This window comes from Condylura cristata, unplaced genomic scaffold, assembly GCF_000260355.1.
Source record: "Condylura cristata isolate star-nosed mole 26May11 unplaced genomic scaffold, ConCri1.0 scaffold00019, whole genome shotgun sequence".
Taxonomy (NCBI): domain Eukaryota; kingdom Metazoa; phylum Chordata; class Mammalia; order Eulipotyphla; family Talpidae; genus Condylura; species Condylura cristata.
The window spans coordinates 18,524,900-18,540,280 of NW_004567120.1; the positions used below are offsets into that span (position 1 = coordinate 18,524,900).

The following is a 15,381-nucleotide window of genomic DNA, read 5'->3' on the forward strand; positions in this document are numbered from 1 at the left end:
ACGATGCTCATCACAACCAACTCCTGGCCTCCTAGTAGCCACTGCACATAGGACCTCATCTTGGAATTGTTCATTCTAGAAAATGCAATGCTCTGCTCTTGCCAGTGGGAAAGGGAGGGTTTCTCCACTCAGACCATGCCCACTATTACTTCATGATTTTTCACCAAATCTTTATAGCGCATATGTGTCACTTGTCTCATACACCTGCACACCTCTAGATGCCTGGAGGAATGCGAGGCACTGGAGGGAAAATGGTGAACATGGGCTCCTTTACCCAGTAAAGACAGCTTCACAAGTATTTTTATCAATTTGTAGAAGACATTTAGATTAATCTCAGGTTCAACATTAATTTGCATTTCCTGAGCTAGAAGATTCACCAGCCCCAAAGTGCTGGGGAACTGACTGGTTGGTCCATTCAAACGTTTATATGTCTCATATGCACAGGGGGTCATATGATACTCCACATTTCCCCAATATTTCTTGCACATATATTTCTATTACATCCTGAATTATCCGGGGGGGGGCGGGGGTGTGGTTTGTGTGTGATCTTCCAGAGGACAGACATTGGGAACTGGGCCTTTTTCACTGATACATAAAGGAAACTAACTCAGGGCCATGTCTCACTCCATTGTATTTAAAATAACTTATAAAAGAGGTTATGGTCCACCAAATTTAGTTAGTTTTCTCTACTCTGTGCTTCCTAAGAGGAGTAATGACTGTTAAATGAAGTGAAATAAAATAAAGATACAACTAAATAATACTAATCACAGGCTGTAAATGTTTGGATCCAACTGTGAGGCAGCTTTTAAATGTGCACTGCTTACACGCGTTGTCCTCTGTTCTTACGGATTTTCCTGTTCCACTCAACTCAAACTCTGCAGCAGATACCATCTCCTCTAGGTTGCTTCTTTGGGGCCTACCTTGCTTGTGGTGACATGGATGGATGGCGCCCCGTTTTCTAGTTAGGCAGAGAAATGATATGCTCTGGTATCAAGACTGTAAATGGCACCCTCTCACAGTAGTTTCAAGCTGCCTTGTCCAGACACCAAATCCTTGAGTCATTAAGCCTCTTCGAAATCCATTTCTCTTTCTGATTCAGAAACTTTGAAGCTGTCCCTTTACCAACACAGGGAGAATATATGGGGCTTTGTTCTGTTTTCCTTTTGCGCTTTCCCTTTTGGTGTTTCGGCACAGTAAATTATTTGAAAAACTACTGCTGCTTTCTCTAGAAGCTTTGCAAATGATCCACTAGGTTAAAATGGCCTAGTCCTTGTAGACATAGCTTTGGGCTCACAGTTCATTCAAACTGGATCAGGTTGTGGATCTCCTTATAGGAAAATGTGTTTCATTCTTTGTTTTTGCACAAGTGAGATTTTCAAAAGACGACAATGTTGGGTCTCCCTGGTGGCACAAGGCATTAAGTCTCAACACTGTGAAGCTTTCCACAGCTACTGTGGCATGCGCTCAATCCACTGCCTAGGAGCTGACCCACATGGCGTAGCAGACGTCTCCTGTCTCACCTGCTGCTCCCCTCAGCAGTGCATTTCAGTAGATCCATCTGTTCTGCTCCCCACTGTGTCTCTGGTGATTCCTCTCATCCCCTACACCTCTGGTCTACACCCCAGTTCTTGTATGCATAAATAAATAAAGATAAATCTTTTTTTTTAAGTTGACAATGTTATTTTCTAATAAAGCAATTCATTAGAGCAGATACAAATCTTTAGACCAGTAAATGATTCTTCAGCTTCACCAGCCTGATTTAATCCCAGATACCCCAGAGCTTGATAAAAGTACCCAGGAGATCAGTTCCCAGTGGTCCTGTCACTCCCTAACTTCTGCATGGGGCACAGAAAAGCAAAGCGGCAAAGAATGATGCCCTGAGTCTGGGACTGACTGGCCTCCTAATATGGTCAGATTGCAGACTGCAATTCACCAGATAGCTGAGGGTCATCAGCTCTGTGAGACATTTGTAATTTTGGTTTAACCAAAAGGCCTATGTCTGTCTTAATCTTCTTGGTGTTGGTGAAAAAGTTTCACTTCCATATGTGAGTCAGAAAGTCTACCCATGGCATCTTGGTGTAGATTCCTGACACTGAGAACCCTGGTGGTGGCGCACATCAAAACTAAACGTGTGTGTGAAGGACACTCACTATACAGTGTGATTGGCACCGAAATCTCTCTCTCTCATCTTCCCCGCAATGTCCACCGTGGTTTCTGTCTTTCCACTTCTGCCAGTTAATTCCTTTGATTCAAGAATTGCTGGTGGCAGAAAAGTCCTCTTAAAATACCAACACTTAGGAGCAGCCATAAATGAAATTGCTAAGCATATACTGAGAAATTACTCATGTTTTCTCCTTCCCAGACCCAGGAAGGAAAGGGGTGGGAGGAGTTGCAGGGGGACTTTAGGTCACACAGCCTCTCATGATTATGTTTAGGATAATTCCTACAAAGGAAAGAACATAGAAAGGTAAGAACATATTAGGACTAGCATGAAATTTTGTTTTGAATGGTCCTGTCATACGCAATGAATATTGTCTTAAACTGTAGAGAGAAGACTTTGATGTCAACTTGTATATTTATACCTGCTCATGGGTGCTGTAGTGTGTGTGTGTGTATGACTGAGTACCTCTTAAAAAAACTGGGAAATAGTATAAAAGTTATTATTTGAGCTTTGCAAGCAGACATAAAATCTCAGTGATAATTATGCAGAGGTTAGATAATCAAAGTGGGGCTTTGAACCCAGAAAACAGTTTGACAAATTTTACTCTGTGAGAATAATTTCAACAATCACAAATTGAATTTAGATAGGAACAGTGAATCACTGACATCAAAAACATAATTATTTTTGATTTTTGCATAGCTGTTTCTCAGAATACAAGTCTATGAAGATTGCTTTATTCTCTTGTCTACTAGACCAAGGAGGTGAGGTACCCAGAACATGTTACAGTATGTTCAACACTCCTCCCATTTGATCGCACAATTTACCTTTACTTGTTGCATTGTGAATACTTTGTACCTTCCACCCATCATTGGGGTACCTCTTGCATCTATCACCTATACATCACCTAAAGAGGTGAGTCCAATTATGTCTACCTTCCTAACCATTGTGATCTGCACCTTGACTCCTTGTTGCCCTTGCTGGTGCCTTGGCCACTCGTTATAAAATTAAATCGTGTCCATCACTATGTGTTGGAATAGTTCCATGTGTTAGGCTATTATAAATAGGGTGTCTATTTTTTACACTGACATTACGTAACATTTATAACTAGGAAAACAGGCAGTAACAATAGCACAATAATAGTAAATGTAGTCATGACTTTTCCTGTAGTATGAGAGGAAGGTATAGAGTTAAAAATTCAACCAATCCAACCAAAAAATCTGAGGCAAGCATTATCTTATTCTTAACTCTTTCCTCTTTTGTCAACTGATATTTGAGCCCTGTGGTAAGTTTCTATTGAGCTGTGGAGAACAGCAGTCAGTTCTTTGTCAAAAAAGGTGTAGCTTTTCCTAGGGCTATTGGGTCTCCATGGAAACAATTGCACTTGAATGTTTTAATTCAATTTCCCAGTAGCTGTAGAGGTTTTATCAATTGTTCTTGTTATTTCAGAATCCAAATAAACTGTTGTGCCCAAGTCCTAGAGACTGTCCTGTAGGTGTGTATAAACAATAATTCGAGATGTTCTTAGGAAAAAAATGGGAAAAAAAAACAAAGATTAAAATGTTGATCACAAAGTTCAGTTAAGAGTCCTGAGGACAACCAGTTGAGAAGATGTCTATATGTCATCAGGGACTTAGAAAACCACATTACATATCTATGCACATCCATTGGGTTGATCTCACCAAAGCTGACATCAAGATTTATAGCTTTCATGGTTTCAGAAAAGGACAGTTAGGGACTTTTTATTTGTTTGTTTATCTTTAATCAATATAAGTCAAAAAAAATAGAAGAAAAATAATCTGGAAACATTAGTTTGGAAAGTCATATCTAGAAAATTGTAGAATTCTGTCTAGTCCACAGGTTAAAACAAGTAAAAAAAATTTTCTTAAATCTGGAAAAAAAAACATGAATGAATGAACTAGTAATATTTCAAACAAAAGTCATTAAAGTTGTATTAATCCTCCATGGTTTATTCAATCCCATGTAGGAACCATGGTTTCTGGCTAGCAAATTTCTGAGTCCAGTTTTTCCCATAAATGCTTGTAATATTTTTTTGTCAGTTCTGTGATAACCCTGTATTTCTGGATTATTTACCAAAGTCCTTTCCCTGAGATCTTCTCTGTATACAAACATTATAATTGGTAACGTTATAAATGGCAAAAACATTTTAATGTGTTCATAATTAAGATCTGGTTATAACACAAGTAGATTGACTCAATTTTGTGATATGTAATATTGTAATGATCAGAATTGGCCAGTAATAATATTATACCAGGATATATAAAATTTTAGAAGTTTCACATAATTTGTAGAACACCTACATTAGTATCTGTATGCATAGAAAGAAAATTAAACATTTTTCCTTGTGTGACAATGGTTCTCATGAGATTTTAATATGACCACATAGGCCTAAATTACTTAATACTTCTCTTCCCACAGGACCAGAGAAATGGCATGAGTTTATGTTGTTTGATTGCTGGGTCCATTATGTAATATACATCTTCTTGATTCACTCCTCCATTTTGGGCACTTGGGTTGTTTCCATAGTTTGGCTATTAGAAATATTGCTAAAGAACATGGTAGCACAAGTTTAAGTTTCCCTTTGAATGAGTGTTCTTGGGCTGATCCCCAAGGTGGACCTGCTGGGTTGTATGTTAGATCCATTTTCAATATTTTGAGGAACTTCCATACTGCTTTTCATGGGGATTGGACCAGTCTGCATTCCCACCAACTGTGTAAGAGGATTCCTTTTTCTTAGTATGCTTCCCAGCTCTCTCTATATTTTTTTAATATGGGCCATTCACAAAGGTGTGAAGTGGTATCTCCTTATGGTTTTGATTTGCATTTCCCTGATGATAAGTGCTTATGACCATTTTTTCCATGTGCTTGTTGGGCATCTTTATAGTACTTCACATTTTAGAACTTTAATTTCAGGACATTTTTGTCATAAGTATTCAGTGACTTAAAAACACTTACAAAGATTTCTGTAAAACAATAGTTAATTACCTAGGGTAACAAAGATTTTTTAAGGCCAATTCAATGTACTGCCCATTTTCTTTCTAATCAAGCACAGATTTTTTAGATTACATACTTTGCAATCTATTATTAAAGCTGACCACAGTTTAAGAATATTTGTATTCTTAAAGAACTTGTGACTCAGTTTTTCTAGGTGACACAAGACACATTTTACACAGACACAAAATTCTATTAGTCTGAAGTAAGAAACCAAAAGTAAACCTGAATATCTAGTGATTCATATTTTAGCAGAATGATTCAAATAGTCAATGAATTCCTATTATTAAACATAGTAAACCTTAATTTTCTAGAAGTGATTTTGGGAAATTAAGTATTGTTAAAGGAAGAAGATTCAGAATTAAGTTACCCAATCTGATTAACCTGGAATTAATCCAGTAAGGTCATTTTGCCTGAAGTAATCTTTTCTTTGATAGCCATGTTCCATTCTTTTTCTGAAAACTTTTCTGCTGGACGATTTTTCCATTTAAATCCATTTATTTTCTGAAGCAGGTCTGCCTGACCTGGAAACTCTGATACATTTCTGGGTAACTTGAGCTAAACATATATGACTCCAATCCCTGGCCCATTATTTCTTTATACTAGTCACAAAACTTCATGAGACTCAGAAGTTATTTTTCTGGTTAGATAACAGGAGCTAATTTCGATCAATAAACACTGATATAATAAAAAAAAAGTATATCCAATATTATAAAAACATGCTTGTTTCAAATTAACCATCATAATTTAAACTAGATTCTATTTTTTTTTCATTTAGGAATAATTCAAAGAATTAATTCTTTAAGCTAATTATATAAATTAATGCTAATATTGTCACCCAGAAGCAAAGTCAAACATGAGTGAGATATATTTAGTTTTAAGAACTGGCTAGACTGCCAATATTTGAGAAGACACAAGAATTTTCATTGCTTCGGTTTTTAAATAGTCGGTTCTCTCTCGTCTTTAGGTAAGAAACTGTTCCTAAAATTCACATTCGTAAGACTGGCTCTTATTCTGAAAAGGTGGGGCAGAAAATTTGAATCACAGGAATAGCAAGATTATTTTTCTCTTTAAATCTCAAGTTTTGAACTTGGCACACAAAGTTTAGAGACTCAAAGGAGTCAACTTAGTTCTGAGACAGTCTACTGTAGTATATTTTTATTAAGTTCCTATAAGACCATTCAAAATAGGTATCACACACATTCATTTTGGTTATTTTTTTTAATAATCTCACATTTTCTAATTGCATACCTCTTAGAATATGTTCCCTTCTAGTAATACACCATCTATTGAGCACTTCGAAGTGTGTGCCTGCCAGCCTGTAGTAGCAGCTGGTCACCAGATGTACAAACACCACTTTGAGCCACAAACTTATTCCCTTTAGTATGCTGCTTTTAGAACCAGGAAACCTGAGCACCTTAGTGTGAAATTCCAGTCCCCCTCTGGGCCACCTGGAACAGTCTAAAACAGTGATGTAAAAACCCCAAGATCCATCAACTCTACCAGCCCTCCTGGGACCTACGCGTCAGGCCCTCCTGAGAGTCTGCGGAGATTTTTCAGGTTCCTGTATGGTCTGCAAAACTGTTAACTTGAATAAAAGTCTTAATGATAAAGAGTTTATAAGATAATAGTGAGGCTGTAGGCCTAGGAAGCAATATGACAGATGTTTACTCTGTGAGCATTGTTCCAACGATAACAAGTAGGACTTTAGTTGATGTAGGTAGAAGCAGTGAGTCCTTGACTTATAAATGTAATCATCCTGAGAGTTCTGGTCCTGAGTTACCGCCACCTACACTATATGTTGCTGCTGTCTATGTGCAGAAGGCCAGTGCTGGGGTTTAATCTCTTTCTTTCTAAGAATGTGCTGTGGAGGTACAAAGGCTGGGTACCCATTGTTTAAATCTTTAACAGCTCCTGTGGTCATTGGTGGGGGTTGAAGAGTACAGGTCTGCTTCACACACTTCAGGTCTATGCAGATGGCTTTTTTCTCTTTTGCTAGACCAGGGAAAGGGAGGAATTCCCAATGTTGAGTGTGATCAGATATTCCACAGTATGGGCACAGGCTGCTGTTCAGGGAATTCTATGGCATTTAGATTTCCCTAAAATTAAGGAATGTGCCTGCTGTGTGGTGTAACTATAATAGAACTGTATACTCAAACCACTGCCATATTCTACCAGACAAATCTAAGTAGAACTTTGGGCAGCAGGGTGATAAAACCTCAGCTCCCCACCTGCATTATAGCATTGATAAATGGCTGATAATTTCAGCTGGAGTGTAGGGCAAATGATGCTCTATCTGTCTACCTCTGCTCAAAAACAGAATTACAGGGTGTTCACTTTAAATTGCAAAAAGCCAGATTAAGAGTTCACTTTGGCCTTACATGGGTGGTGAAAATTAAAAAGGGTCAAATACCAACCCAAGATTAGTGGGAAAGTGCACCCCTGTCGCACTTACAAAGACGCCCCACGTCTTTTAAAAGAACTGGCAAATTACCATGGAAATCTGCCCCAACAGGCAGTACTCAAGTAGAAGGCAGAGCCTTTGTTAGCAGGGTTTGTGGGGGCCGCACCATAGTGAACACAGTTAAGCCTCACTAATTCCCTGAATGGGGGAAAGGCCAATCTTGATTTGTAAGAAGCTTGAATTTGAAAATATGTTGAAAGAAATGCCATGTTATTATTTCCAAAAACCTGCAGTCAAACTACTGGCTGGGGTGTGTGCTCTGAGCTACAGAGACTCTTAAGGCCTTGAACAAACAGATAAGGACTATAATTAGCATATTGGTCATTTGAATGCAAAGTGCAGTTAGAGTGGCTTAAAAACTGTGTGTTAGCATAGCCCCCTAGCAGGCTGTCACTTTCCTATTTTATAGTATTAATTTGCCTAGCAACCTGCCCCCTTTCCTTTTTGGCAGTAAACTTTAGCCTAGCATGTAAGAATTCACTAAAATTTCCATTTTAAGCAGTGCCAATGAAAAAGGAATGGGTGTATGTTGGGGGTGGGAGGGAAGGTAAGCCACTTTTAAAAATCAACATGAACATATTTTAAACTTCTATTTAACTGACCTTTAAAAGTCATCGCTTAATTCATATTTATTATTTATTGAGTATGGGGTGTTTTCCCTTGGATGATTAAAAAAGCAGGGGAGGGGCAAGCTGTTTTGAATGCCCCCTCCATTAATTGACTTTTTCAAGTGAACATAAGAAAAGATGGAATGGAACGAATTTCTGGATTATAACAAGAAAAGGATTATGATGAGGCTCAACATGCGCTTAATTATATGGGACAAAAGCATATAGAGTCCGCATCTATTAAGCGGCCTGTGACCGTCAGTCAGTCCTGCTTACATACATTAACATTGTTTTTAAATTCACACTTGAGACCACTTAATTTGAAATGTGACTGGGTTATGTTTGGAAAGGCTGAAGAAGGAAAGAGAGAATCATAATATTCAATGTCTTCATCATTTTGTTACACATGTGGACAAAAAGGCTATGTTCCTTTTTAAGTTGAACAACTGTGTGGCAGATGGGGTAAAAATTTCAGGGAAAAGCAGTTTGAAGCCTCACAGAGGCTTCAACTTAAATACCTGCCTCTTGGGAAAATTCCCCTATTCTATTTCCTGCCCCTAGGAGATTCACAAACTCTGAAAGAGATGGCGAGATGTTACCCACAAAGCTAAGGAAGAAAGCTAATTCTTAAGTGATGAAACCCCTATATATTGTGCACATATATTCCCATATATTGGTGCACATTAGGTTAGAACCTGAGATTTACCAAAAAGAAAAAAAAAATCTCATGATGTCCAGATTCATGCCATATCATTAAATCAAAGTGTTTGGGGTATGGGTACAAGATACTGATATTTTATAGAGATGGGTAGGTGATTACAGCAAAATTGGGAAATGCTGCCCTATGAATTCCCCACTTTCTGTGCATTCAACATATATTTAATCTTTCCAATTATCCAAAAGAGGTGCTATTAGATCCCCATTTCACAGACTATGAAACAGGTTAAGAAAAGCTAATTTATTTGCAAAAGGCGAAGGCTGTTGGCTCCTGAATCTAGGATTCAAATACCAGCAGTTTAATTTCAGAATCTGCATATTGAACATTCATGCTGTGCTGACCCCTGGGCTTTTGTCTCTATCTCACAGTATCATCCTGACAAATCTGATCAAGGACAATCCAGTGTGAATGCAGTGAAAATTGATTAGGTACCCACTATGTAAACCCCATAATTTCCGACATAGTGTGTCTGTCTAGATAGATTCAAGGAAATATTGACTTACTCCTTATCACGTAAGTGGCCTTTCTAGTAGCCATGGGTTAGTTATCACTTGGCAGCTTAAAGCTGAATCAGCCAGAGAATAGACCACAGTCCAACAGAGTCAGCTGTATTGGAATCATGCATCCAGGGAGTACATTCAGAGGAGCCATAGGCAACACCCTTGAAAATAGGCAGAGGGGAATGACATTTCTAATGTTCCCGGGTCCCACTGAAGGAGGAGGGGCTGAGGAAGGTATAAGGAAACAAACAAGCTCTGCATTGTTGGCAGTTTTTGAGGTATTGACTGGGAATTGGGTGTTGCTAGGGGCCAGGGTGGCTTGGCAACTGGGTACCCATCAGTAGTAAATGGAAACAGTAATTAAGGCCTCAGAGTTCTCTGGTAAGAAACAGTACTCCTTCTAAGGAGTGGGTCGTTATGGCATTTTACAAGGCTGCATGACCTTGGGAGAGAGTGTTTTCTGATAACTTAGCAGCTGGCTTTATCTCTCTGTTCTCCCAGTCTGATTAATAGCAGGGCTGATTTTCCATCGTCCAGGCTGATTTTTCTCTCTTTCAGTCCCTAGCAAGGCTCTGGATTTTCAGGTTCTAGCCTTTTTCAGAAGGCTAGGGAGAAAACTTTGACACTCAGAGCTACTATTAATAACAGTTTTGTTACATTTTTAGCCAATCTGGTAAATTATTTAATGGAAGAATACATATAAAAGAGATGAAATCTGAATTAAGACCTGTATTTCAATTAATAGTATTAATCTACCCATGTCAGTTTCCAGTTTTTTTTTTTTTTAACCACGCCTGTGTAAAATGAATGCATTATAACAAATCATTGGAGAAAACTTGAAGGATATGTGGTAACTGTACAATTTCTGCAACTTGTCGAATTTAGACTATCTCAATATCATTAAGCAGTTACAGAAAAGTTTTGGTGGGAGGACAGATTTGTGGTGATTATCTAAATAGTTAATGTTTAAAAAGTAGTTGGACATTGCTTATGCTCTTGCCCCAAATCATCTGAAATCGATAGTACAGATGTTCTCTCAGATGTTGCTGCATTTCAGTCTTCTGGGCTTGAAAGCAGTACTCAGCAGTGATGCCAGTCAGCATCCCTGTCTACCAGGTAGATTCCTGCAGGATTATAAGTATGGGGCCAGTTTGTACATCAACAAGACACCGTGTGACATATCACCAAGTAGGGAAAAGAGAGATAAAGCTATGCTAGAAAAAGGGGAGGACAAGAGGAAAGGCCCAGAGGTATGATAGTCAAGGGAGATCAGGAAATCAAAAAAGTAAGATGGTACTGACTTTTGGTGGGTAAGGGAGGTCTGGTGGGAGAACAACCTGGAAAGAGTCTTAGGCTGGGAGTTGACAGTCAGCATGCAATTATCCTTTTTGAAATTAAAGATCTGACATCTCCCCTGCAGTACTTACTCCAACTGCCTTGTATTTCCCTAAACTACATCCCTTGAGGAGTTCCTTAAGGAGCTGGTTCAGGTTTGGTCATCTGTGTAGCGTCTGTAGCACCCAGCTGTGTTTGCACTTAGCAGACACTAGTAAAATTGTCTTGGGAATGAATAACAGATTACAAAGATGCAGTGAACATTTCCGCTCTGGATGTTCCCTAGCTGAAGCTCCAAGATGACATAGAGAGAGGTGTCTACCCCCCAGAACGTGAAAGCAGCAGACAGGGAAAGACAGCCTACCCACCAGCTCTCTTTGCGTCTGGCTTCAGTGCTGGGTATGGGCTTGCCCTGCCATCTTTGACACATGCCCCTCAGTGCTCTTGCACCATGTCCTCACAGCATCCTTTGGGGGAAGATAGGTCACGTGCCTTGCCCTGATAGGTGTAAGCATTTCATTCCCATTTCTCCCTGTTTAGTTTTGCTGGATGGCTGCAGGGATATATATCTCTTCACCCCACTCACCTATCCCCCCACCCTGTTCCTCAGGTCTCTGAATTATAGCTGATACATAGACTCAGACTGGAGCTGGTAGGTAAGGAACTCCTCAAGAAGGGGATTTTCTCATAGACCTGGCTGACATGCATTATCTGAGGGGATCTCTACCATGCTTGTTGGTGATGTTCCCCCCTTCGTTTCCTGAAAGAAATGTTCCACTGTTCAGTGCTTCAGATGGTTGAGTGTGGTGATGGGGGCACTTCTGTTCCCGACAACCTCATTATGTGGTTATCAGGAGCAGACACTACCAGGTTGTCACGACAACCAGCAATGATTCAAAGCTTCCTTGAAAGGTCTGTATCTCTGGCAAATAATCAGCCTTTAGCTCTCAGCAGATGCTGAACTGAGTGGCCAATCACAGGTGAGCTGGGAAAGCATGACATCATAGTCCAGCCGGTCCAAAATAAATTAAGATTTTTCTACTTCTCTCCTTGGTTCTTTGTCCCCTAGATATTGTCCCCCCACTCTCTTCCTCTTTTCCTATCAAATGGGCAGCACAAGGAAACCAACTTTCCAAATTCAGTTTACTCTGCAGTTTGACTTGGGCTCGGTCAGTGCAGTGATTGGCATGCGTGGGGAGGGAAAGTGTAATGTGATTTGTTTAGGAGCAAAATCAAATGGAGCATCAGCCCGATTAAATAATGTGGTTTGATATGAATGGCCATGGTAGAATGGGACTAATTAAAACCAAGTCAGAGGAAAGGAACTTCCTAATTCTCATATTACTTCATCCAGAGCCACCTGCATTTACTGTCTTCTGCTTTTTCTTGGGAATTCCCTGGTGGGGGACAGGAAGGCAGAGGCTGTGGGCGTGGTAAGCTCTTAGGTTCCACAGTGCAGGTCTCTAACGGGCACTAATTATAGTGGAGGAAGAGAGACACCCCCACTTCCCACCACCAAGTTCCCTCCATCTAGGAAGCATATGTAAAATGGTATCCATCGAGTCAATTACGGAGATGGAGATGTATGTTTCTAAAATCTGTTAAATCTACTCATATACCATGAGCCATACACAAAAGTTAATGGTGGGTTTCACAGAGGCAAAAACTAAAGCTCAGGGAAATCTGAGTCTTGCTCAAGGTTTCCTAACCCGAGGAGTCTGGAGTCTGGGTCTCTTGATTCCCTGGCCAAAATTCTGATCGCCCAAGTAGATGGTAATATCCTTGCCACCGTGGGCTTCCCTCTGCCCCCAGCCTCTGGTTTTCAAGGGACCTATGGCGAGAAGACTTTGCATCTCTGAGCCTCCTTGGTGTTTTTCTAGCAAGTTGTCTCCTGCAGGAGAGCTGACACTTTCAATGCTGAGTGGAAGGAAGGGGCCCTTAAATCAATGAACTTGGGGAAGGGAACAGAGGACAGTGGGAGTTGAGTAGGGAAAATTAGATGAAATTTTTAAGACATATCAGTGTCCTTAAAAGTTCATGAAGTTGTCCTATATTCTTGGAGAAAGACCACATGGGTAGTAAATATTGTTTTATGTGATATCCAGAATAATATAGGTTATGACCCTTTCATTGGAAGACTGATGTTTTGTGATGGGCCTGACTCCTAAATCCAGCCGTCTTCCTATAGCACCGCTTTGCCTTAATTCGTCATGAACCCAATAGGTCTGGCCCTGTGCTAGTTTCTGTAATCACCAGGGAGAGAAGAAATACACACATGGAACGTTTAAATAACTGTGTGCTGTGACTGCATAAATAGCTCTGAGTTATAGTTGAGGTATATGGGAGGATTAGAGTAAAATCAAATACCTTTTAATTACAATTTAAATCAATAGCCTAGAAGGCCCAAGTTAAATCATTAGCTAGGAAAATTCAGTGATATCTTTCCATCTCTTTAAAAATGAAAGTGTCCTTATTGTTTAAAATAACCCAAATAAGTATATTGTACAAATCAAAGATATACCTTCAAGTAAATGACATTCATTTAGAATGGCACTTTTGTTTAGATTACTTTTACCATGAGGCAAAACCAAAAATCAATGTGATGGGTTACTTTTTTTTTAACCCAATGTTTATTAAAATGCAGAACCAGGTGCTGCAGCCCTCTCCTGACCACCCGCTGCTCCCCTCAGCAGTGTACTTCAACCATTGGCCTGTTCTGCTCCCCACCCTGTCTCTGGTGAATCCTCTCACCACTCCTGCACCTTTGGCCTGTATACCAGTTCTGTTGCATAAATAAATAAATCTTTAAAAAAATGCAGAACCATCCTGACTGCAACGTACTAATTAGGGATTTGAGATGGAGGGTGAAGTGTGTTTTGCATTAGAAAACAAGTCACCACCACCACCACCCCCACCCACAAAATGGTTTAAAAATGTCTGAGTTTAAAAAAGAAAACAAATGTGTAATGGTCTCTATTCCCCCAATGCAAACATCTATTTTTCACAAAACCAGTAATAGCACATTTAATTCTTAGGAGTACTGGATCATGTTACAAAAGCCTGGACTTTGTCCTCAGATATAGATCCAAATCCCAGCTGTGCGACATTTTGTAATGTTCACGAAATACTTGTGGCTGCAGAACTTGATTTTTTAATTAAGGAAAAATGCACAGTGATCTCTGCAAACTAATGGGAATATATGGTTTATTTAGTCTCGCCATCTTCTTTCCTTCTCTGTCATAGATTAGCAACATCCTTTTTTTTTTCCATTTGCTAATGTCATTGCAACTTAAAATGAATTTGTCTAACAAAACATCCTACTTTCTAACTTGTTGAGAAGTTGTCTCTGGTGAAAGTCCCTTAGTGTGATATTCCTACTAATTTGCTGGAATTCTGGAGAAATGATTGATGGATGTTAGGCGGTGTTGAGAAGATTGTGTAAAAGTGCACAGGGGAATGTTACGACCCATTTGACCAGTTAAGTATATGAAGGTATGTTTATAAAGTTTGCAAGTGAAGAGAAAGACTCACCAGTAATCCTACAACTTTAACCCAACTATTAACATGTTATATTCTCTTCTGATACCTTATGCAAGCATATTTTACATCATAATTTGAATGTACTTATTTTATTGTATTCCTTGTCATTTTTGAGGACAGTTTTCCATCTCTTTACTGTGACCTACTGTAATTTATATAATCTAGCCTACTCCTGGGGTATGTAGATTTTGGAGTAGCAAGTGATGATTTTTGCAGTTAGAGTTTCTAAGTCTTTGACACCTGCAAAAATTGTGAAGTTTTTCTTAATGACAAAAGAAGTCATGGACTTTTAGGAGAGGGTGCACAGGAAGAGCCATATTTTTTCGAAATTATATATATTTAAATATACATAAATTTGAAGCAATTACTCTTTTCTGGGAGAGGTAAAAATGCTGTGTTTCAAATGTGTTTCCTACCCCCCCCCCCTTTACCTATCTATACTGGCATCCCATTCAGGTGCTCTATCTCTCTCACTGACTTCCCAGTGCATTCCAGGGATACATCAATGTAAACCCCTGGCCTGACAGGTGGTGTCCCAATTCCAAACTATATGCCCCCTTCTGCAAAGTGTCCTTGTCCCCGGATCGATTTGCTCCCCCCTGGAAATGTATCCCAAATCCCAGGCTTCCTGAGGGAGGCACTTAAGGAAGACATAAGAAACCTCTTTTTCTCCCCCTAAAGTCAGGTGCACCTCTTTCTTGCGGAGTGGAGGTGGGTGGGTGGGAGGGGAACTGGAAGGGATCTGTCTAGACAACCCTGATGGTGTAGAAGTTTCCATCTCCTTTTCTTTACCCTCTCCCTGTACCCTCCCCTTCAGTTCCCCCCTCACCCCCTCCACTCCCCCCAGTGCTTCCTGCCTGGAAACAAAAGATTGGTCCCCAGTAGCCCACTCAGGGAGATTTTAGTTTTCTGCTCCCCCTCTGATTGGCCAGTGAGCGGTGCAGAGCCGGGTGACGTCATAGCAGAGCAGGGCTTGGGAGCGGTTGCTAGCTGGGCTCGACCGCGGCGGGCAGCGGTGGGCAGCGGACCGTCTGGGGTCTCGCGCG

The 15,381-nt window shown here is 40.0% G+C and overlaps 1 protein-coding gene across 1 annotated transcript in view; it reads left to right on the forward strand.

Annotated features, from left to right (window-relative positions):
- PAK3 (p21 protein (Cdc42/Rac)-activated kinase 3) overlaps window positions 1-15,381 on the forward strand; it is a 227,842-nt gene that overhangs the window by 107,526 nt on the left and 104,935 nt on the right. The gene's annotated exons all lie outside the window — the stretch shown is intronic.